Source organism: Delphinus delphis, chromosome 11 (assembly GCF_949987515.2).
Source record: "Delphinus delphis chromosome 11, mDelDel1.2, whole genome shotgun sequence".
Classification (NCBI taxonomy): Eukaryota; Metazoa; Chordata; class Mammalia; order Artiodactyla; family Delphinidae; genus Delphinus; species Delphinus delphis.
In genome coordinates, this window is record NC_082693.1 from 16,331,878 (window position 1) to 16,355,892 (window position 24,015).

The 24,015-nt window shown below is 38.6% G+C and overlaps 1 protein-coding gene across 2 annotated transcripts in view; it reads left to right on the forward strand.

Moving 5' to 3' along the window:
* Positions 1 to 24,015, forward strand: part of PDE3A (phosphodiesterase 3A) — an 842,956-nt gene that overhangs the window by 129,438 nt on the left and 689,503 nt on the right. For both annotated transcript variants that reach the window (XM_060024385.1, XM_060024386.1), the window contains one exon: positions 6,931 to 7,028. The gene's annotated coding sequence lies outside the window, so the exon portion shown is untranslated. The remainder of the gene's footprint in view (positions 1 to 6,930; positions 7,029 to 24,015) is intronic.

Genomic DNA, 24,015 nt, shown 5'->3' on the forward strand with positions numbered 1-24,015 from the left:
AAAGCAATTATCCCTTTAGTTTTGCCCACTAAAACTACCATTGCAAAACATCTAAAACATATACCAGGTAACAATTCTGGGAATGTCTGATTTGGTACTAAGTCAAAGATACTAAGTAACTTGATAGTGTTTGAATTCTCAGATTATGATTCAAAAAACCTCTTTTAGTTGATTTTTAGATTTTTCTTTTTTAGAATACAAGAATCATGAGTCTTTTAGTCCCTTAAAAAGCTGGAAAAGATGACTTTTATGTATGTGTTGATAGTTGCTATTCTCTTGTCTCAGAAAGGAATATCTATTCCAAAGAAACTTAGTTCATTATTTGCCCTCAAATTATTATTTTTAAGTTGATTGTGGTTAAATAATTTGCTCTCCAGCTGATTGATTAGGTTCTCAAACTGTGGTTTCTCTGATGCTCCCACTTCCTATATCCGCCCACTGATTTTCATGCTTGCCCCAGAGCAATACTGAGTTTGAATATATTTCCCATTTTGGTAATACATTGTATTACACCCTGTGCTAGCAAGTTTCCACCTTCTTCAAGCCTAATTGGCTGCTTGTCTTTTTCCATGAGAGTTAATAGTTAAACAACTGACATTCAAGAGCTGTAGTTTTCTTCATTGATTTGCCCTTTAGCTATACCGATCCACAAGCCCTCAACTTTAGATCAATGTAAACAATTCCTTCTGCTTTTGTGAGGTGGCTGGCAGCACGTGCTGAAAAGTTACCCAACTGTGTGAATTGATGCCACTACAAATTTATGGCTTCCAATCTCAGCTGGCCCCGCAACTCAGGTCGATAATCCTTTTAGCAATCTCTGGTCAGTTCCCATGTCCATTACCTCATCTAGCATTCCAAACTTTAACCACTCTTCTCACACCCTTTCTGGTCCCTTTAGCCATGAAAAATGACCTTGCTTATTACTACTTAAAAAATATCAGGCCATAAACGTTTAGCTTTAAAATTTTTCTATGCCTCAGTGTAATTTTTATTTTGAGTGCCTGTTCCACTAAGGTGATAAACATTTAACTCTCTCAGCCAAACAGCAAGTCCCACTGCCCCACTTACTTTCTCCCTGGGTTGTGACTGTGTTGTGCGTGTATGTGGGGGGTGGAGGGTGGTGATGAAAGGGATACAGGGCTTTCTGCTCCTTGATGTCATCTGGTTGCAGAGGCATCTCCTGAGCTGTCTGTCCTCCACCAAGTTCTTGATCAGTCGTTGACACAGGCTTTCACGGGAATGTTCGTTTCTTTGGAATCAGGGTCCTTCCACTACCACTGTGCAACTTTTAGACCCAGTTGGGAATGCTTTCTTTTTCTCCCATGCAATAAACAGGAATGTCTGGGGGATTGCCTGAGGCTCCATCTTCTTAGACCTGCAGTTACCAGCCCTGGTTGAATGTAAAGATCACCTGAGGAGCTTTACATCTACCAATACCTGGGGCAAGGGTCTCAAAGTGTAGTCTAGAAGCAGCAGTATTCAGCCTGACCTAGAGACTGATTAGAAACTGAAATTCTTGGTATATCCCAGACCTACTGAATCAGGAACTTTGTGGATGGTATCCAGATAGATAGGTAGATTTTTTTTTTTTTTAAGAACTCTGAAAGTGCTTTTGATACCTGTTAATGTTTGAGAATCATGCCCTGGATAGGAGTTTGAGTGTTGGTACAGTCCCCAGGTAGTGCCGACATTTCGCCAGGGATGAGAACCACTGGTCTAGACATGCAGGCAGTCACTGCTTTTTTGGGTTTTTCCACCTCCACAAGACTCTCCTGGGAAAATGGGATATAAGATCTACCTGATTTTGAACCCACAAACTTATCTGGGGTTTTGCTCCCTCTCTGGACTAGCTCAGGAAAAAAGGGTCCCGGGCCCCTCTCTCTTTCTGGGTCCTACCAATGTCCAGCTCTTCTTCTTCTGACTCTCTTCCGTCGCCTCCATGTACATAATCCTTTTCCCATCTTGGAGAGTGGGGTGAGGAGAGGGAGTATCACCGTTACTCATGATGTTTATTTTTGTTTTGTTTTGCTTTTTTTCAATTTAGTTGTTTATTTTTGGCTGCGCTGGGTCTTCGTTGCTGTGTGCGGGCTTTCTCTAGTTGTGGCGAGCGGGGGCTACTCTTCGTTGTGTTGCATGGGCTTCTCATTGCGGTGGCTTCTCTAGTTGCGGAGCACGGTCTCTAGGTGCACGGGCCTCAGTAGTTGTGGCGCACAGGCTTAGCTGCTCCGCGGCATGTGGGATCTTCCTGGACCAGGGCTCAAATCCATGTCCCCTGCATCGGCAGGCAGATTCTTAACCACTGTGCCACCTGGGAAGTCCCTACTCATGATGTTTTGTCAAATGGTTTCACATGAGCTGCGAGTCTTCCTTTCTGTTCTCTTACGGATTTAAGACTGTGACATTCAAAAGCCAGGCAGGAACTCCCCCTCCTTCATCCCCCCACTTTCTGTTGTCACATCACAAACTCAAAAGTGCAGGTAAATTAGTTTTTAGATTTTTTTCTATATTTCAGTTAAATATTTAGTTTGTGCTCTATTCCTTAAAGTGGCAGAAAGTTAATCTCGGTCAGTCAGTTCAAGAATCCCCCCCATACTTTACCCTGGTATAGTTGTATATGAGTTTTTTAGAGGGGGGTGGGCTGGGGGGAGCTTATGTCATGCCAGGTTGTCACTAGGGTAGAGAGAGCAGCAAACCTGAAGGAGCTGTGTGAAAGGAGAATGAGGAATATTTCTTCAGGGATCTGCATGGGATGCTGAGATGGGACCAGATAAAGTCATCACTGTCTCTGGATACCTGCAAGGCTGGTGAAAATGAAGGCTGTCTTCCCACACCTTTCTCCCCAATATCCTGGGATTTATCAGAGTCCAGAATTTAGATATAGGTCCCTGAAAAGGAGTATATGGGGAGTCACTGAATGGAATATGAATCTTGGCAGTCTCTAGAGCTTGAATTAGAAATTCAGTTAATTATGAGAAAGATGAAGAAAATTACCTGGGTTTGTGGGCTATTTGTTCCTGCTGTACCTCTCTGCAATAGTCTTCAGCACATTAACTTTAAGAAAAATCAGCTCAATAATTTTGAAATAATTTCAAACTTATAGAAAAGTTGAAGTATATTACAAAGACCTCCTATGTATCCCTCACAGAGATTCCCCAACTATTAACATTTACCACATTTGTTCCATCACCCCCTTTTTAAAAAATACCTCCATTACCATTAGTCTTTTCTGGAACTATTTAAAAGCAAATTGCAGACTTGATGCCCTCTTACCCCTAAATGCTGCAGTGTGTTATTTCCCCAAACATGGACACACTCCTACATAACCTTTATGAAACTCTCCGGATCAGGAAATTGTTGATAAAATACTACCATCAAATGCACAGATCCCATTCACTTTTCTCTAGTTGTTCAACAAAGTGTCTCTTCTGGGCCAGCATCCCATCCAGGAATGTATGTTACATTAAATTATTATATCTGTTCAGTTTCCTCCAATTATACAGGTGTTCCTCCTTCCCCCATCTTTCCCACCCTTCACAGTTTTATATAATGGAGGCTCTGTGTTCTCTCTGTCACATGACACTCAGCCTGGGTCTCCCCAGTGTTTCCTCCTGACCAGACTGAAGCTTTCTTGGCAGTAGTACCATAAAAGTGTTGCTATGCTCTTACCAGTGCATCACATCTTGGGGCACACAGGGGTTTTTTTACTTTTCACCTGATCATGTTGGTGCTTGCCAGGTTTCTCCACTGTAAAGTCACCATTTCTCCCTGAGTATATTAATACTAATGATAGTACTTTGTGGGGAAAATATCCTAAGATTATGTCCATATCCTATTGTCATCACACCTTTATCTACCACCTTTAAGCCTCTATTGACAACCAGTACTTGTATCAAGCTCAATATCATGGTTGCTAAATGTTGATTTTCCCTTACAATCTACATTTATTTGTTGACATTCCAGCATAGAGAAGAAATTTCTCATTTATTTTTGAATTTGATCAGCATAGTTTCATGGATTCCTATTTTATTCATTGGTTTGTCATCTGTTACTATCATTATGAGTTTTGACATTTGAATTTGCCCCAGATGTGGCCAGTGGGAACCCTATTCAAGGCTCCTGTGTCTTTTTGACACGTACTCATTATTCTTTGAGCACTTTCTTACTTTCTGGCCCCAAAATATGTTCCTGCCTTATCTTGTACTTTCCCTGCCCCAATTCTGGAATCAGCTATTTATCCAAGAAGTTGTGGTTCTAAGATCTGGGCTCTCATTACTAGCGGGATGCCATCACTTCTCAGCTCTCTCAACATAGAAAGCTAGAAAATATAAGCATATTTATACTATTTCTATATCTATTTGAATATATATATAATATATATGTACATACATAAATATACATGAGGTCATATGGATACCTCTAATTTCCAGGCAGCATGTCAGAGTAGTACTCTTTATAGACTCTCTCCTTTGCTATGTATGTAAGTATCAATACATTTGCCGGTGAGAAACCCAGCTCTCGTTATTCTCAACAATTTATTTTGTTCAGTATAACCAGTTTACCATCCAGGCCTGCCACCTCCACCTCCCGGCATCCACTCCCTGTACCCTGCCTCCTAAGATGTCAGCAGACCCACTGCTTCTGATTGAGATGGATCTATCTTCTGCTTAGGTCCCACCCTTCTCCCATTTCTCACTTCCTCAGGTGCCTGTGGACTGGATGCCCTGCCACAAGTCTTTGTGTGCTCCCTGCTAACCTACATGATATTGTACAGTTGGCTTGTTGTGGAGAAGGGGAGGGAAGGGAAAGTGGTTAGGAAAAGGCTCAAATTCATTTTACTCATTTCCTTAAAAGCTGTTTCCTCCCCTTCCAGACCCGAGATTCTTGAAATGAGGACAGAAATTGGAATTCTGTCAACTTTGTATTCCCTATCCCTTATAAACTGCCTTGCGTGCAGTAGGCATCAGTAAATTGCTGATGAATTAGTAAACTGGTCTTTCCTCTGAATTCATACTCTTGGCTCACTTTGGACATTTCCATCATTTCCTTTCATGATAGTCATCTGGAAGACCTTGCTGATGACTGTCTTCTTTCTAACGTTGAGCTGATGAGCATTCCTTGGGTTTAGATGCCTGGAGCAGCAGGAGGACCATTATGGCAGAATGGAGGGATGAATGCTTCTTGTGGACTCCAAACTCCTTTCATGTTTTCTTTGACGAGAAGTATGTTCACAGTCCTTTTGGGTCTCCTCCGGTGTGGCATAAGCAGCCAGGTTTAGGGTAAACCCATTCCTGATTCATTGACTTTGTTTATTTCAATGAAGGATTTGGGGTACTTCTACTAAGTCCTTAATTTAAAAAGCAGTAGTCTTCTCAAATTTAACAATTTCTGCTCTAGCTACAAACTGTACATGTTATTGTTTTGTGTATATGAAATTGTCCTATATAATCAGTTAGTTGAATATTGATCTCTTTTACTAAATCGTAAGTTTTTGAAGACAGAGACCAGACTGTGTTATTTAGTTATTTTAATTAATTTTTATTGGAGTATAGTTGATTTACAATGTTGTGTTAGTTTCTGCTGTACAGCAAAGTGAACCAGTTATACATATATCCAGACTGTGTTCACTTTAAAGTATACCACAATAACTGTTTTACCTTTGTGTAATTTTTAGACTAATGCTTGACAATGACTAGATGCCCAATAAATATTTATTGAAATAAATAAAATAAGTTATAGTCACGTGTTCTAGAGTATGGCTGATTGTCATCTATCTCACTATGAAAACATAGGTGATATTAAATAGCATTTAAGTCAACATTTAATAAAATAACCGATTATCCAATTTGGATTACCCATACCCTTAGGACCCATTCTCTACTTTATTCTGATAAATTCTAGATATTTCTGTCCTAGTTAAGTGATAAATGAACTTGTTTGTTTCTTACCTCAAGTAGAGTCATACATTGGGGGAGATACCATGGATAATTGTCAGAGTAATAAACTAATCTGCTAGTATGGAAAGTGGTGCTATGGGGAAGAAGCTCTAGCAACTGTGGCAGAGTAGATAGTAAAAAAAAAAAAAAATCCGGAATATTTAAATTCTCTTAAAACTTTATTTGGCTTTAGTAAGAGAAAAGGAACTGAAGTTTTTATATTTAAACTACAGTTGATTGCAGAAACTCATACCGTAGATAGGATGGTATGTTTGATGCATGTTCTTACTGCTTCTCTCCATGGCAGGTATTACTAGTCTGTTATAGCATTTTTTTCTTTCTGATCTTGGATTCTCTCTCTGAAGTTTGCTCAATATAATGTTCCAGAGAAATACTACCAGTCAATTAGAATTGATACTTGAGTTGAAACTTTTTGGTATGCCAGCCATAGAATTTTAGAGCTACACGTTGTCTCTGCCCCACCAGACTTGTATGTCTTCACCATCAGATCTAGAGTACGTATCACTAAAAACCCTGTGTCTACCACAGAACATCTCATTTTTTCCTGTATTTTTAGGTCTGCACTAATGTTAGCTTCTCTAATTTCTGAAGGTTCCAGGTTTGGAAGGTTATAGATAGCACAGCTTTTGGTGTAAAAAAATTATCATTCTTTTTTATCTTTCTCCATTCTCTCCTTTAATACCATTTGTGAAAACTCTACCATTCTGATTCAATATAAGGCTTTTCGTATTTAATCATCATAAAGTTTGAGCTATGATAGAGCTTGACTAATGATATTCATAGTAAATCTTATTTTTAAATGTTTATCCTGACCATTGAGTTCATTATGCAGGTATAAATAAAAAGATGTTTAAACATGCTATGTGGTTTTGCTTTTTGCCTTGCCTTTTGCTAGCATCTGGGGTCAATCAAACCAGCATGCAGCTGGGTAGAGGTAAAGTATGTTATGCATAACATTTCTTTTCTTTTTTTGCAGTGTTGTATGGAGGTGACTCTTTCATTATTTATCATCCACATCCAACAGAAAACCAGCTTCTCAGAAGTGATATGACTGACTCTTGGACCATAATAAAAGTAAGTAATGTCACAAAGGATTTGTCCATTTAGGTCAGGCTGACCAGTCGTTAGTTAAAATCAATCAGTTAAGTTGTATTACATGTTTTCTCAGTTGAGCTTTTAGAACTTTTCATATAGTAATGGTTATTCTTTCCAACTGCAGACCAGTTGTAATCAATAGCCAGGACATTGTTCCACATAAGGGTGATGAAGTAAATATAGTGCCCTTCATCTGCTTTAATCAAGGTTCATGACACGGCAGAGGAGACAGTTCCTCACAAGAACATCTGGCAGCCAGAGGGGTAATGTAGGTTGGCTTCAGATGGGAATGTTTGGAATTACTTAGTTGGAACAACACAGTGTGTCAGCATTAGCCCACATATAATCAGAACAGTTCCTGTGATGTGCAGGGAAACTGAATAGCTGAGACCCACATGCTAGTCTCCCTTTATGGCTAGAAGCCCAGAAATGCCAATGGGAACTGCACACGTTGACTGGAGGAGAAGATGTGACCTACCCCTTGTGTAGGGGTTCCAAAGCCTCACTTGGTAGATCTGGCACAGTTTAAAAAATGTGTATTGATGGGAGTTTTTCTCTTTAAATCTAGGATAATGCCGATGTTCATTCATCTCTTGCTTTCATGGAAAAAACAACCAAACAAACAAACAAAAAACTAGTGACTATGGCTCTGATTGTTCCTTTCACCAAAACTTGTTTGCCTCAATAAGATATTTTAATAATACTTCCTTTAATAGGTACTTTTTAGCTAGCAGTATGAGAGAAAAATGATGGATTAGGGTGACGTGGGGGCCCTCTAAATACTCTGGGTATTTATTTGCTTGTGTTTTCAGGTAATAACAAAGGTCATCCTTAAGTTTGAGGCCTAGTTTACTCTTAATCCTATGTCAAGCCTAGGAAATCTTTAAAAACAAAAAATGGTGAGGTAGAATAGGAGGAATTACATCATGGGTTTAAACTTTTAAAAAATCAAGAAAAGATGAGATGGATAAAGACAAAGATTGAGGCTTTTGGGACTATACACCACAATAAAAGGCTTAGTGGGTCTTTTCTGGTTCGTTCTCTGTCTTGAGCAAGATTCTCTTCTCTGCTTGTTTACTGTTTAGTTTTTTTGTGTTTTTAGATTTTTTTTTTTTTTGGTCCATCAATTTTCCTTTGTTGCTGAGTCAGTGTTACTTTTCGCTATACGTAGTTGAAATCTGACTATAGGTCCTTACCAAGTAGAAATTTGCTTTTACATATCAAAATAAATCTGGAGATGGGCAGTTAGGGATGCTACGGTGGCTTGAAGTAACTGCACTCTTGAGCCAAACTTGGATCCACTCTCCTGCGTGCAGCAAAGCCGATCTACTGACACTGGTTTCTGGTGAAGAAAAGTACAGTGTTTATGGCAGGGCACCAAGCAAGGAGAACAGGCAGCTCATGCTCAAAAGATTTGAATTCCCTGATGGCTTTTAAGGAAGGGGTTTCAAACACAATGTGAGGGAGGCTGCAGAGTGCCCCATCAGCTTGTGCTCAGTTCTTGGATTGGTTGGCATCAAGGTGAAGTTTTGTTTTGTTTTGTTTTAATGTATTTTTGGCCGTGTTGGGTCTTCGTTGCTGCATGTGGGCTTTCTCTAGTTGCGGCGAGTGGGTGCCACTCTTCATTGCAGTGCATGGGCTTCTCGTTGTGGTGGCTTCTCTTGTTGTGGAGCATGGGCTCTAGGGTGCATGGGCTTCAGTAGTTGTGGCATTCAGACTCAGTAATTGTGGTTCATTGGCTCTAGAATGCAGGCTCAGTAGTTGTGCATACGGGCTTAGTTGCTCCACGGCATGTGGGATCTTCCCCGGACCAGGACTCGAATCTGTGTCCCCTGCATTGGCAGGTGGATGCTTAACCACGGCACCACCAGGGAAGCCTGAGGTGAAGTTTTGAGCATCGTCAACCTTCTGGTTTCAATCGGTCTGGGGCCTGAATGCTTGCAGTCAGCAGTTTTCATCTAGTGGGGGTCTGTTTCCTGTAAAAACAACTTAGGAATGTGTGTCAGACCTTTTTCTGTGTCTTTCAGGGAACTGGGAATTCGGTGATTCTGCCATGTGTTGGATTTAGAGTCTAAATTGTTATCAGTTTCCCAGCCCAACATGTATTCTTTGTTTCTACGTGTTCACATTTCCTAATCATTAACTCTTGAGACAGCCTTTTGAGATTCAGGGGAGCCCTGGAAGACTAAAGCAAAAGCCTTTTACTTCAAAGAACAGAGACACAGGGGCTTGTATATGGATTCAGAATCATTAAGGAACCAGATTCTTTCTTTTCTTCACATGCTGAAAAGCCCATCCTTTGTGTGTGGCTTTATCCTGAAGTTCACAACACGATGACTCCATCTCTAGGTATCACATTCATGTTTCAGGCAGAAAGAAGGAGCAAGGTTGAACAGAAAGGCATGTGTTCACTGTATATTACTTTTTAATCGGGAAAACAACAGGTTTTACAGAAACTCCTCCCAGTAGTAGGATTTCCCCTCTTACGTCTTTTTGGACATAACTGTGGTCCTTTGGCTTTAGCATCAAATCAGATTTTGAGGGAGATGAGCGTTTCTAATTTGGCACATTGCCACTCCAAAGAAAATTGTAATTCTGTAGGTAGTGCTGAAAAGGAATAGAGATAGTATGCAGGCAACTAGCAGCATCTGTCCCAGTTGTTAACTAAAGTCAGCTTCAGAACATTCTTGCTTGTTTTCCCATCAGGAAAGTGGCATATATAATACCAAATTGCAGTGATCTCTTAGCTCAACTAAATTGTTCTTGGTGCTTCCACAAGTTCTCTTTCTAAACCACAGGTCTGGTTAGGTCACTCCCAATGCCTTCAAGGAGCAATCTGGATTCCTTTAACATAACATACATGATCTGGCTCTGCTTCCCTTCCCAACCTCTCTTCCCGCCACTTGCCTACACATGCTCTGTGCACCAGGCCTTCTCAACCACATGTAGCACTGAAAAGCCCACATTTTCTTTCATGTCTCCATGTATTTGCATGGGCTGCTTCACTTGCTTGCATTATCTGTCCCCAGAGTGTTGTGAAATAAGTTGTTTTTTTCTTCTGTTTTTGCAAGGCTCTGCACCATTGTGGGCCTAGTTGGCTACTGCTTCCTCTGTCACCGTACAGTGTTTTGAACATGAATCTAGTATGCTTTCACTCTTTTAACGTTGCTTGTCAGCCCCACTATACTGTGAGTTGAAAAAGGGATCAAATCTTATTTACTCATGTCTTATTCATATGATTAATGCAGTGCCTGGCATAGAGTAAGCCGTTCATAATTGCTTCTTGGACGAGTGAATGAGTCAACTAATCAGCAGGGCACATCACTGTTTTAAGGGTCTCTGCCTCCATGTAAAACCTCACGCTCTATAGTAAGACTAGAGTAAACCTGCATAAATGCTCTTCATGAATGTGTTCATGTCCATCTAACTGTTATAGTATACCTTTGTGTAAACGTATTGTATAAAGACCATGTAATGCTTACAAGACCTATTCTTTAATGTTTTCTACAGCACATGTTTAAAGATCTTAGATATACTATTTAGGACCCGCAGTGGTCATGTAACAGGGAGAATGCCATCCAAGGCTGACATCACTAAGGCCTACAGAAATCCAAGGTCCACACATTGCTAGGTCCAAGAACTACATACGCATTTGCTTTTCTTGCACGAATTCTAAAAGGAAGTAGCAGAAGTTGGGTAGAAATTGTACAATTTACTCATCCACTTGGAGAAAGTCAAATGTTTATTCGGTTTTTATTAAGTAGTTTTTATTTATATACATTTTAAGATATTATTGTGAATTACATTTTGAAGGAACTGTGCCCAGAATTATTCAATCAAGTCTTCCATGTCAGATACTGCTTTGAAATATTTTTACCTTCAGTCTTCTGATGAACAGCCTCCTGTGTTTTTTTCTTTTTTATGTTCATTTTTATCATTTTCTCTAAAAATAGTTATCTCTTGTGTGCAATTGTTTGTGTTTAGTTCATGGAGTCATTTCTGTGCTTTCATTTAGGGAAGTGTATCTCTTGCATAAATTCACACAAGACTAATAATAAATTCAAAGTCTCAGATTTTACCATAGGGTTCATGTTTGTGAAAACTTTCGGAGGGAAGACGCTACAAGCGTTTGTTGTAGGGGAAGAAAATTCTGTACTTTTTATTCTTCTGTTTCCAGTGATAGTGAATGCGTGTGGCTCACAGAGACTTGGAGATATTTTCTCAGGAATAAAATTTTGGTATGATGTGTTTATTCAGTACTCAAGTATCTGTGAATAGGATGGTACAGTTGACCCTTGAATAACGTGGGTTTGCACTGCACGGGTCCACTTATACGGGGATATTTTTCAATAGTAAATATTATCGTACTACATGGTCCGTTGGTTGAATGGTTGGTTGGATGTGAGGATACAGAGGGCCAACTATGAGTTATACTCGGATTAACTCTCCACGTTGTCAAGGGTCAGCTGTACTTCTCTCTTTGGCACTGAGCATAAACTTGACTTCAGAAGAGAATGTCGGATGGAAGGCAAAGGCGTTCTCTTTCTTTTTGCACACACGTATTTGTAGAACATGATATTGGAAAGAAAGAATTAAGCAAAATATTTTACGTTACCGCAACATTGTTAGGTTTCAGAATTTTTTTTTTCTTCTTTTTATATTACAATTCAGGTCACTCTAGCCTAATTACCTTTCTCCAAACTCCTATAGTGCTTGGTCTGTATCATAAATCTCGTCCTTTCTGTGGATTGCTTTATATGGTTTTCTAGTTGTTTCCAATTTTGTCTTCTTGATGTTATTGAATGTCAAAGACAGAACAAGGCTGGTTTCAGAGTGGGCCTCTTATTTCTCGAGCACATCCATTTGTGGAGATGAGATAGACATTACATAATGATTTTAATGTGTAACATTTCCATAGTGCTCACCTTCAGAACTTCAAAATGCTTTTTTTTTGGGGGGGGGGCAGAAATAAAGATTGCAGATTGCATTTTCTTTAATAAACTTTATTATTAACCACATGTTATGGAGGAACAGAGATTGGAGCTATTTGCCTTTGATTGTACAGCTAGTGTTAGAAATGCAAGAAGCTTCACATTTCTTGACTTTCTAAGCTAAACCAGAGTAGTATCAGCCTTGAGAGTTGCGTGAGTCCTCCCGAGCAGGTCTCAGACAAGCTGCGGTGACAGCTCATTGCCAAGATCTGTAAACATAGACACCCTTGCTGTGGTTGCTGCCAGACACAGTGAGATGAATGTGCTTGGTCAAAGCTTTTGAGGGTAGCTTGGTAATATTCCATTTGCAAACAGATTGCTGGTGCTTGACTTGACAAACACACACACACACACACACACACACACACACACACACACACACACGAAGAAAAGTAAACAATGGCCAATTCTATTTCGTAAAATAACCCTCAAGTCAACAATCTACAAGGGAAATTTGGAAAGCATTTATTTTTCTGGCCTTCCTCTCATGATAGCCCACAAGAGGGATCCTGGCTTTCTGAAAAGCTCTGTGATTGAGGTTTTTTCCTAGTCATTTACAGAGCATATGGTTGTAGTATTCATGAAAATGCCAGTAATTAGCAACGCTATTCAAACATGTTGGCAACTCTTAGCTTAACACGTATCATGATTTCAAAGGTAGAAAAACATAAACAACACTCAAAAATACTGTGCTTAACATTAAGAAATTATCAAACTAATAAGTAGAAAGTCCCACTAAACTGAGTAATCTTAAAATACTCATAAGAGCACAATTACAGTGCTTTCTGAACATACACAATATAACCTTATTTATTACTTCTGGACTTTAAATCTTGAAGAGAATTTCCATAAGCATTTGCATTTGTTTTGATCCTTACAAACTTGGAGGAAGGTAGATTAAGTATTAATATCTCTATGTATGAATGGAGAGGAACAATTTCTCAAGATCTAACAAGGGGGTGGTTATTGTTTGATGGTTTGTTTCCTCTGAGACTTGCTCTGTTTCACCCATTCTGCCTTTCCTTAATTTTTTCTTTTTATCTCAGATGGGAGAGTCCCCTTCTAGATGAAAATGGGCTTTCTGCCTATTATTTCTGCCTCAATGTTTATACGTTTATTATTGAATGCCCCTTTTCTCTTTATATCTTAATTTCTTCACATGCAGATAATAATAGCACTTACCTCTTAAGGCTATCAGGTGAGGACGTGAAATAAAATACACTATATACTAGGACTCTCTGATTAATTTCCACATTTGCTTCACACTTGTCCACACCAGGCATGCATGGGACATGCAAAATGTGCACACACGTCTACATTCATACTCCAGTCCGATCAGTTATGATGCTGCTGAGGCTGGGTGAAGCCAAGCCTCAGTTTTTCCATGAGAATTGCAGCAATAGCACCTGTAGCAGGGGTTCTCAAACTTTTTGTTTCAGAACCTTTTACAGTCTCTATTTTTTTTTTTTTGGCTGTGCTGTGCAGCATGTAGGATCCTAGTTTCCCGACCAGGGATCGAACCCAGGACCCCTGCATTGGGAGTGTGGAGTCTTAACCACTGGACCACTAGGGAAGTCCCCCCTTTTACAGTCTTAAAAGTTATTGAAATTCCCCAGAGGTCCCTTGCTTTTTTGTGGGTTATATCTACTAATATTATATGTTAAATATTAGAAATTAAAACAAAAAATTTGAATATGCATTTACATTTATTTATAAATAACAATAATAGACCTGTTACATGTTAACATAGACAACTTCTTTTCCTTTCTTTCTTGATTGAAGTATAGTTGATTTACAATGTTGTGTTAGCTTCAGGGGTACAACAGAGTGATTCAGTTATACATATAATTTATCTATTCTTTTTCAGATTCTTTTCTTTTATTGGTTATTACAAGATGCTGAGTATAGTTCCCTGCGCCATACAGTAGGTCCTTGCTGGTTATCTATTTTATATGTAGTAGTGTGGATCTGTTAATCCCAAACCTCTAATTTATCCTCCCCAAGCCCTTTTTCTTTGGTAACCGTAAGTTTGTTTTCTATGTCTGTGAGTCTGTTTCTGTTTTGTAAATAAGTTCATTTGTATCTTTTTTTTTATATTCCACATGTAAGTGGTATCATATGATAATTGTTTTTCTCTGTCTGGCTTACTTCACTTAGCATGGTAATCTCTAGACAACTTTTTAAAAAAGACAGCTATATATTTTTTGAAACAAAAGAATTTAGTAAGAAAATTTGGCCGAGGCTTTCTGAAATCTGTTCTCTGTCCTCATAGGGAAGAAGCCCGAGAGGCCTTGCCTTGGCTGTGACACATTTAAACTTGCATAGACAGACATACCTCTTACAAATCTGTCTCTGTGATTGGGCACGCACTGCACAGTTATGCAAATAAAGCAGGTGGAAATTGTAAATGGTATTATATGATCTGTTTATTCACTCTGCTAATAAATCACAGGGAGGCCTTCCTTCCATATATTTGTGCTTTAATATCCTTTAACTCAATTTTAGATTATAGCAGTGATTCTCAATATAAAATAACTGAGAAATGGTGCTTCCATGAATCAATAACACTAAAAATGTGACAAGAATACAGAAATGGAGAGCATTTTAACTTAGTTATATTTTATAGAAATATTTTTATATTATTTATATAATATAGTTATATATATTTCAGTTCTATATATAGTATATGTAGATACTGGTCTTCTAATTACATAATAATGGTGACTTATATTTACTTACTGCATGCCAGGCACTGTTTTAAATACTTTTCATGTTCTAATCCTTTTTAATCCTCATAATAGCCCAATGAATTAGGCACTATTATTACTGGTTCTATAACCTTGGATAACTTCTTTAATCTTTCTGTGGGTAATAAGAGCTGCCTACTTTGCAGGATCACACATGTAAAGAGTCTAGCAGATGTTCTAGCACAAACTAGATGCTTAAAAAATAGTAATTATTATTACCTGTCTCTTCCCTATTTTTCAGTACAGAGCTGTCCAAACATTAAACTCTCATGACAGCAATGCTTCGATAAACTCACACTGAAAGGGACTAGAAAGGAGAAGAGAAAATAATATACAGGTTTTTTCCAGTCTCTTTTTTTCTGCTTAGCTCTTGATTTCTTTTAGGTCTGTGTCCCTAGCCTTGTGCTTATTTTCCCAACTCTTAGAATAAACATATCTCGACATCTGTGTTGCACAATCACGAGTACTTAAATAAAAAAAAGATCCCTGCATTTATTTCATTTATAGAGACCAATCTTTCCTTTGAGAATATAATTGCTAACGTTTGGAATAATTCTTGAGAATTTCTGCAAAGCTGCTTGTATTTAAAATATTTTTCAAAAACATATGTGCATGTTTGCCTAAGCATATGCTGTATTTTTCTTTATCAAAAGCTGTTGATTAATATTTACATAAATATAGCATGCAAAGAGATCAGTCATTTTTCTCTGCGGCAGATATGCCTGGAAAATATCACTTTGTTACCATTTGAGCATGTTCACTATTGGCAGTAGGATAGCAAAATCTATTTGTTTGACCTCTGTGGATTTAGATGTGTCTATTGGTGGGTAGAACTCACCTCTATAGGTCTTAATTTAGACTGAGTTTATGTTGTCAAAAACAGCAAATCCCCAAAGAGTTTTGTATTTTGAGCTTTCTGAATGTTCAAAAAAAAATTGCATGCAATCCTGTCATCCGTGCAGAAATGACATAGTAGAAATAGACAGGTAGGTAGGTAGATAGAATTAAATGAGGGATATTTGGGTTGATTTTAAGACCTGGTATCTCATATATTTCAGGCTCAGACGTCACAGTCCATTTCACTAAGTGTCAAAGCCCTGTCTTTTTCTCTGAGGGCTCTGGCTGCAGTGCTGTTTGGAGCATATCATCACCAGGGGACTCTGTGTTTTAGTTCATTGATCTAATCTCTTATAAAATTGAATAGACACAATACTGCCAAACATGCAGTGGCCTCTCAGGTGAGCACTGGTTTAAATGTCCAGCCTTTGTGCTGGCTACTCCCAGTGCTGTAGCCAAACACTGTCACTCATTCTTTCTCATTATATAGTGAGCTTTATGTCTCTTAGCTTTGCATTTTCTGATTCTCATCAAGATGATACTTTCATAAAGTTCATCTCAAGTGAAATACATTCTTTAAAGCTTTTCCTTCCTATTCCCCTGTAACCTCCTAGATCTCTTGTGGTGGAACACACTCTTCTACCACTTCTTATCTTACGCCTTATTGTATACAGACATACCTCGGAGTGGGTTCGGTTCCAGACCATCACAATAAGCCAAATTTCACAATTAAGTGAGTCACATGAATTTTCTGGTTTCCTGGTGCTTCTAAAAGTTATGTTTACCCTATACTGTAGTCTATTAAGTGTACAATAGCACTATGTCTAAAAAAACCAATGTCTTTACCTTAATTAAAAAGTACTGTCTCTGGACTTCCCTGGCTCAGGGAACTAAGATCCCGCATGCCATGTGGCACAGCCAAAAAAAGAAACTTTACTGATCAAAAATGCTAACCATCATTGGAGACTTCAGTGAGGCATGGCAGTAACATCAAAAATCACCGATCACAGGTCACCATAACAAATATGAAAAAGTTTAAAATACTGTGAGAATTATCAAAATGTGACACAGAGACACAAAGAACAAATGTAAAGACGTTGTATCTGTGAAGCGCAATAAAATGCAGTCTGCCTGTAATTATTGTCTTGTCTGATTTCTCCGACTAAATTTCAAATCCTTCCGAAATATGAGCTCTGTGTCCTTTCATCTCTATATTAGCTACACGGTTCAATGCAAAGCTATTCATATAATAGAAACAAAAAAGATCTGCCTAGTTCAGTGTTGCCTAAACTTGTCAAATTATCATCATTCTGGTAAAAAATTCAGATTCTCAGGCACTTCCTTGAGTAATTCTGATTCATTAGATTTAGATGGAGGCCCAAGGATCTACACTTTTAGAAGCTTTCCAAATGATTCTGATGATTTTAAAAACATGGGCTCAGTTGAATAAAACTTAATATTTATGTCTCCTGATTACTATTTGAAAAGGAATATTTCTCAGAAAGGCTGGATTTTTAATGTGTTTATTTATTGAGGAAAACGTATTTAAGCAAGGTCTCTGATGGTAAATGGGATGTTATAATTTGTTAACATCTTCACTCTGAAGTCCTTTAAAACAAACATTGTTAGGTTTTATTTTGTTTTTCTTGGTCTTTATGAGATGGCATTTTGCCATGATGGCATTTGACCAGTTTCTTGTCAGGATCTAAGCTGGAAGGCAGAACTTAGAGGAGGAATGTTGGTACTTGGGAGAAAAGAGGATCAGCTACAGGGGGAAATGTCTGAAGACTGTTTCTTTAGAACCACACTTGCTCTGTGAAGCAACGTGTACCCTTGAGTGAACTCTGATTTGACCAAGAGGCCCACGGCCCTGCATCTCTCACTGACTTCCACAGGCAGTTTTAAGCCGCTGGCGAGTGCTCTGGAGGACGAGCCCATGATGTCCTGCCCTCGAAGTGATTACTGCCGGCTTTTCTCTTGATGCTGCAGCCAGCTCCAAGAGGATGCTGGGAGCCGCACCTGCTGATCCAGTGCTGGCACTGGCTGCCTTGGCTAAAGGCACGAAGAGGAGGAATTTACTTCTTTTATGTACAAATAAAAATGTCCAATAATTTAGGGCAACCATGGGAATTTCCTTTTTAGAAAAATATTGCAAAAGAAAGTTCTAGGATTCATGAATATAAATGGTTTCCTGGCAGTAAATTTTCTGAGTATAATTTGTGTAATGTGTTTGGAACCAAATCTTTTGGGGGAAAAGAGACCATCTTAATTTAATTGACGCTACTGGCAAGGATACTGTTAATGAAGCAGCTGTCTTTCTCTCTGCTTCCCTGAACATGTTAATTGCAAGCACATTTCTTTCCTTTGATCAGAAGTAGGGTAGTTAATACATCTCCAGGAATTGGACTGCTCAATTTTCTAACAAAGTTTTAATGGTTACTTTTGTCAGCAGACTCTTTGTGTGTGTGTGCAAAGGGTCTCACTTGATGTGTGTGCCTTTATGTTCCCCTTCAGACTCCCAAGGAAGGCTAAATGGTTTGAACCCTATGGGGATTATCTCCTGATTTAAGCTTGTATTTGGATATCCACAATAATGCCCCCAGTAGTGATGAATTGGCGCGGGGGTAGGTAGAAAGGGCAGGGGCTTTAGAGCATGATGGAGCTGGACTCATATCTTGTGTGACTTTGGGAAAGCTACTCCACCTCTCTGGGACAAAAGGAACAAAATTGGGTCATTTGTAGAGATGTTGATGGATCTAGAGACTGTCATACAGAGTGAAGTAAGTCAGAAACAGAAAAACAAATATCGTATATTAACGCATATGTGTGGAATCTGAAAAAATTGGTATAGACTATCTTATTTACAAAGCAGAAATAGAGACACAGATGTAGAGAACAAGCGTATGGATACCAAGGGGAAAAGGGGGTGGGGGGGATGAATTGGGAGATTGGGATTGACGTATATACACTATTGATACTATGTATAAAATAGATAACTAATGAGAACGTACTGTATAGCACAGGGAACTCTACTCAGTGCTCTGTTGTGACCTAAATGGGAAGGAAATCCAAAAATGAGGGGATATATATATATATATGTATTGCTGATTCACGTTGCTAACACAATATTGTAAAGCAACTATACGCCAATAAAAAATAAATAAATAAGAAGACAGTACTTAATTCTTTGGGGTATTTTAAAAATTCAATGCTAAACCATTTGCAAAAAAGTCTTACATATATTTTGTGTCAAATGACAAATAGTCCCTGTGCTCTGGAAGTCACAAACGTGGGGGAAGATCAAGGTGGAGAAATCCAACGTGAGGTCTAGAGAAGGCACTTATATGCTCAGAGTTGCCAGGAATACCCAGCTCCACTTGATGTGAGAAGAAAGCAATCCTAGAGCACCCAGGGCCCTGCAGAAGGAAGGTATGGATTCACTTCGTTATAAAGCAGAAACTAACACACCATTGTAAAGCAATTATACCCAATAGAGATGTTAAAAAAAAATTGAGAGAAAATAATCATCACTTTCAAATGAAACATTTGCAGTACTTAAATAAGTCAAAAGTAACAGTAATAGAGTAAAAATTTTAGAATAACAGAGTATATTATTTACTACATAGAGAATAAAATCATTAATGCTTTAGAGGTGAGTTTTAACTTTTCAACAACTTTCAAATACTGAACCACTTCTGCCTTTGCCTATAAACAAATTATTTATTGTGCTTGTTTTGCAATTTTTTGATAACATGTATGCTTCTGGGCCACTGTTAGAGTATCTTTGTTTAGTGACACCTCTAAGAGTTTATAAGGGTATCATGAATAGAGTTCTACCAATCCAGAAAACTTAGGTTTAAAATAACCACAGTTTGTCAATTAACAATGCAGCAGGCAATCTTTCATTATCTCAGCTATTTTACAATTCTGGAAGTTGTAGAAAACTGATAGCAATGTAAATGACTTGTCCATAGATATGCAAATTATATCCAATGTAATGAAACATTATTTCTCTCCGGGTTTTTTTGCCAGTTTTGCATCTATTTCTAAGTTAATTCAGATCCCTGGTGACCTATATTTGTGTCTACTCTTTGCATTCTCCTGTAAATGATTAGAACATCTTAGTGGTTTCCTTGTTAATTAATGAGTTAAATAAAAATTTTGACCCAGATTCAAAAAAAAAAAAAACAAAAAACAACGCAGCAGGGCTGAGATTAGGGTGTGGAGAATGAGGCCAGGCCGTGCACCTGCAGGGTTGGACGTTCTCTGTGGTAAGCAGAATAATGGCCCCCAAGGATGACCAAGACCCGATCAGTGGAACCTGTGAATATATTACCTTAAGTGGCAAAAGGGACTTTGCAGGTATGATTAAGTAAAGGACCTTGATATGGGGAGATTGTGTTGGATTGATTGGATTGGATTTGGTGGGGCCAGTGTAATCACAAGTGTCCTAAAAGTGGAAGAGGGAGGCCAGTCAGGGTGATGATGCCTTGTGAGAAGGACTCAACCTGGCTGGCTTTGAAGGTGGATGAAGGAGATCTTGCTCGAAGGAATTAGGGCAGCCTCGAGGAGCTGGAAAAGGCAAGGAATCGGCTTCTCCACTAGAACCTTGAGAAGGAACCTGGGCCTGCTGACATCTTTTTTTTTTAGCCCAGTGAGATCCGTGTCAGACTTCTGGTCTACAGACCTGTAAGATAAGGTAATGAATTTGTATTGTTTTCTTTAAATTTTTTATTTTTTTGCGGTACGCGGGCCTCTCACTGTTGTGGCCTCTCCCGTTGCGGAGCACAGGCTCTGGACGCGCAGGCCCAGCGGCCATGGCTCACGGGCCCAGCTGCTCTGCGGCATGTGGGATCTTCCCGGACCGGGGCACAAACCCGCGTCCCCTGCATCGGCAGGCGGACTCTCAACCACTGCGCCACCAGGGAAGCCCTAAATTTGTATTGTTTTAAGCAACTAAATTTGAGGCAATATGCTACAGAAGCCACAGAATACATAGTCACTGATTTTATTTAAAATTTTGATATTTTGCTTGTCATGGATTTTTTTACATTAGTTTTGATTTAAAAGAACAGAACAAGACATTGCACTACCAGTATTATTTATCTTGATTACTCAGGTTTCTGCACTCAAGGTGTCTCACTTGCCTCCCCCTATTCTTACTTCCTTATTTTTTACCCCCAGGATATATCTTGTTTCATCACAGTTAATATCGGTGCTGGTCTCTTGTAGAAAAATCATCAGCAAATTTGCCAATTGTCCTTTTTTGTCCAACCTGGAGAATGTCTTATAGTCTTATCTGAAGGTTTAACTTTGACAGACTATCAGGAATGAATATTAGCGGTAGCATGGTAAAAGTATATGTGGAAGAGCTGTTCTGTGGAATACCTTTATTATTCCTGAGATCTTAAAACAGAATAATCTGAGTGTGTTTCTGACGTTGAATTTTATAGCTCTGTTTTATTACCTGTATGAAGGAACTTTTCAACGTAACTCAGTTTCAATGATTTACTTACTTTGTCCGAGAATAGTATCTTCTACTGCTTGGGCAACCCTAGGTTGAATTAGGGCTAAATTCCAGACTTGTGTCATAAACTGTCATCCTATAACTAGGGAAAGATCCAGCTCACTTCACTTTCAGTTAGCATGAGACTATATGATACCACCGTTCAACGCAAAAACTAATTTGCATGGAGAAAAACAACCACAAAATAACACAGCAACAGCAATAGCAATACCATTTATGGAGTAAGTATTGAATTTTCATGTAATCCTCAAAACAGCTCTGCAAAGTTTGTTCTGTTATCCCCATTTCTCACAAGCGGAAACTGAGGTTCAGAGAGATAATAAATAAGAATAACACTAAAGTAGGGCCTGCCACATACACCAAGCACTTTTTTTTTTTAATGCAGCATAACTCCCTGTGGTTTTTATTTTTTTTAATTTATTTTAAATTTTTATTGAAGTATAGTTGATTTACAATGTTGTGTTAGTTTCAGGTGTACACATATCCACTCTTTTTTAGATTATTTTCCCACATAGGCCATGATAGAGTATTGAGTAGCGTTCCCCAAGGGTTTTACATATATTCATTCATTTAACCCACCACCGTTCTAAGAGGCATTGTCTCATTTTGCAGACGAGGAAATTGATAAAGTCATGCTGGTGGTAGAGAAATGGAGGAATTGGAATTCAAACTCAGATCTCTCCAATTTAAAAAATGCCGTGCTCTTTTTCCTATGCCAGTTCACCCTAGAACCTTAAACCGGATTTGCACTAATCTCACTGATCTCATAACGGCGGTTACCTCTTCCCCTTCTCTGTGGAGATCATGTAGTCTGCGTTTTTGACAAATTCCAGGCACAGCTCTGGTCAGTTCCCTGGAAGGGGATTAGAGACTCGCTGTCCCACCTCCCGGGGCTCAGAGCATGGATGCGAACACCACACCCTGAAGGTCTCCCTTGTTTGCTCCTAATCCAAGCAGTATATGTGGCAAAGGGGTAGATTGCTTTTCTCAGAGAGGATTTACAATCCTGACAGCATGGCTTAAGCAAATCTTTATTGCCCTAGTACCTTGGGAAAGGTATTATCTGACCAGGGTGTGTAGCTGATAATGCTGTTACATCAGTTGAATCTGTCATTGTGTTAAAGTACAGTCCGTAGAATTTGTTTTATTCTGCTTAGCAACACTTAGGGATATCTTTAAAGGGACACTTCAAAGTGAAGGTCATTTTGAAAATACAACTCAGAATCTTATGGTTTTCCTATGTGATTTCTTCTACAAGTTGCATTCAAATGCGAAAGGCTTTTTTTTTAATCTTAAAAAAGTAACTGATTTTTAATCTTTCTATTCCTTTTTGATTGTAACCTTAAGTTTATTTTGTAATGTGCATTATAGGAATTAAAAGTCTGGGCAATTTGTATTTTAAGCTAATATAAAGCTAACAATGACTATAACCTTTTCTCTGAGGTCAAACTCTTTATAACATATATCCTAAGATGCATACTAATTTCATAGACATCAAAATATTGATTCACTTGGATGGTTCTACTTTTACACATTTAATATTTATTAATGATGGGCAGAGGGTATCAATTTTGTAGCATAAAACCGTCATAATGCAAAGAAGAGTGAAGAAAACAGTTGACCAGGAGTCCAAAGACCTGGTTTTGGTCTCATTCATCACTAGCTTTAAAATTGTACTTTTCTGGGTCTCAATTTACCCTTCTTTAAGATGCAATTAATAAGATATAGCCTTCCTATTTTACAGGGTAGATTAAAGAATAAAATGAGATAATTTGAAGATGAAATGTAGCATATTCTTGGAGGTTTATTATTCTGGGGACTAAACATACTGATTTCATATTCACATTTGGTCACATCATAATTTGCGTCATATTTGTGTTCTTGTATTTTTTATATGTATTGAACAAGTGACAATGAAATGAAGAGCCTCTGATGTCAGGGAAAAGTTTGCTATTTTTTTTTAATGATATTTGTGCTCCTCTGCTTTATTTTCAACATTTGTCAGAATAAAGGCCTGCATCAATGATTCAACCATTTTTGAGTTGACAGGTAACACACAAACACACAAATAGATTAAAGTTACTGTAGCTAGAGAGCTATTTTATTTTATTTTATTTTTGCGGTACGCGGGCCTCTCACTGTTGTGACCTCTCCCGTTGCGGAGCACAGGCTCCGGACGCGCAGGCTCAGCGGCCATGGCTCATGGGCCCAGCTGCTCCGCGGCATGTGGGATCTTCCCGGACCGGGGCACGAACCCGTGTCCCCTGCATCGGCGGGCGGACCCTCAACCACTGCGCCACCAGGGAAGCCCAAAAGCTTGCTATTTTGAGAAGCGTACTGAACTGGCCTTTGGGGCCTTGACTTTGACTCCATGCTCTGTGACATCTAGTGCCTAGATTCTAGCTGTGTCTTTGCTAGAGGTCATTTTACCTCTTAAGTCTTCAGTTTTCTCCTAAGTGAAAAAACATGGAGATTATACAAAATAATACCTAAAGTCCATCCAAGATCTATTCACTCTTTTCTGCTGTCTTAGATCTTAAGTTTTAATGTCAGTCTTGGTTACCGAGGAGCATATTAAAGAATGAATACATTATTATCTCTATAATTTTACTTAAAGATATAAAAAACATACTTTTGAATGCACTCTGTTTTGTAAGACTCATTCACGTAATTTAAATTTGGTATCAAACTTCATCAAATTCATGTTTAGTATTACTATTTAAAAATAGCTAACAATTGTTAAGCATTTCTTCAGAGTGAGACACTTTGATGGACACTTTTTGTACATTGACTTAGATAATCCTAAATATAATCCTAAGTAGTAAGTGTGATGATTACCTCTGCTTTAGAAATAAGGAGATTGA